The sequence below is a fragment of the Varanus komodoensis genome, unplaced genomic scaffold (assembly GCF_004798865.1).
Source record: "Varanus komodoensis strain SLA01 unplaced genomic scaffold, ASM479886v1 scaffold5, whole genome shotgun sequence".
NCBI classification, from domain to species: domain Eukaryota; kingdom Metazoa; phylum Chordata; class Lepidosauria; order Squamata; family Varanidae; genus Varanus; species Varanus komodoensis.
Window position 1 is genome coordinate 48,960,422 of NW_025336087.1, and position 1,723 is coordinate 48,962,144.

Genomic DNA, 1,723 nt, shown 5'->3' on the forward strand with positions numbered 1-1,723 from the left:
GGTGGTGCTGCATTTTAGCCTCTCTTTCCTCTCCTCCTGGCAATGATCTTGTTATTTATCATCAAGCAAAGCAACGCCACCCATTTGCTAATATCACAGTGGCAGAACTCTCGTGACCGGGTCTGTGTTGTTACGAAGAAGTGGGCTGCCTGCTCCAGAGTGAGAAGAATCTGGCTCATCTTTGCTCATATCCCCATCCAGGGCTGCTTTTGCCAAGGAGCTCACCACAGGGTGCCCCTGACTTGTTCACACATGCAAGGAGCTTCCCTCTGGCACAAGAAAGGGGCAGAAGCAGAATCCATGGCGTAGGGCGGCTTCTTTCTGCAGCACTGGCCAGTGGATTCGTGTCCCTGCTGCTGGCTCACTCATGGGCTCGAGGAGCTTCCCTCTAGCAGGTGGAAAGGTGGCACGGGGAGATTGGGCGAGGCATGCAGCCCCAGTGGGTGCCCCTGCCCAGCAGATCTGCTCTGCTCCCACTTGTGCAGGGGGAAATCAGTGCCACTTTTCTCCCGGTGCTCAGCAGCAGACCTTCAGGGCTGGGGGCAGGAGAAGTGGTGAGGCCTCTGGTAGTTGTGCCGTGGGGCAGACAGTGGCACCTTGTGGTTAGCTACTTGGCAAAAGCAGCAATGAGCCGTCCTTGCCAAGCGGCGTCGTGGTTCTGGCCTTAGCGGCATGGTGACATGTCTTCTCCAGTTTGGAAGACGCAGTGAGCCATTGCGGTACCCAGAAACCATGGAACAGGCAGTTGTCTCTGCTTGGGGTTTCTCAAAATCAAATGGGCATTGCTACAAAAGGGTTCAAATAATATGATAGGCTGCTTTTATATTAAATTAAATTAAATATATTATATTATATTACAAAAAGTTGGTTGTTTGTGTTGTGTGAACCTGCCCAGTGTGATGAAGCATGTTGGACTGAGAGTTAGAAGACCCACGTTTGCTTCTTTTTTAATTTTGATCTCACACAGTACTAGAATCTCCCCAGATGGTTTACAACAAGTTCGAATCTGTACTGGGTTGGATTAATAGTAGTATTATTTCCAATCATGTGAAGTGCTAGGAAACCTCTGCTTAGCACTGGTTAGACCACATCTGGAGCATTGCGTCCAGTTCTGGGCACTGCAGTTTAAGAGAGATGAAGAGAAGCTGGAAAGGGTGCAGAGGAGGGCAGCACGGATGATCTGTGGGCTGGCGCAAAGCCCTGTGAGGAGAGATTGAACGAACGGCATGGTGAGTCTGGAGAAGAGGAAACTGAGGGGAGATACAAGTGCATTCTTCATGCACTTGACAGGTTGTCTCACAGAAGAGGGCCTGGATCATTTCTCAATCATGGGATAATGGGTTCAAATTACAGGAAGCCAAATTCCAGCAAAATATCAGGAAGAACTTCCTGATTGTTAGAGCAAAACAACAATGGAACCAATTACTGAAGGAGGTTGTGGGCTCTCCCACATTGAGGGCATTCAAGATGCGGCTGGAGAGCCATCTGAGAAGGATGGGGCAACTCATCCAGTGAGTCCTGCACTGAGCAGGGGGTTGGACCTGCTGGCCTTCTTGGCGCTGTCCAGCTCTGCTGTTCTATGATTTTATTTCACTTGGGTGGCTTCGGGCTCATCATTGTTTCAGCATATTGTTGTGTGGATAAAATGAAAGGAGGCCCATGTACACCTCCTTGGAATTAAAACAGTACGTAAATGTAATATATACTCCCCCTGCCCCCCCCC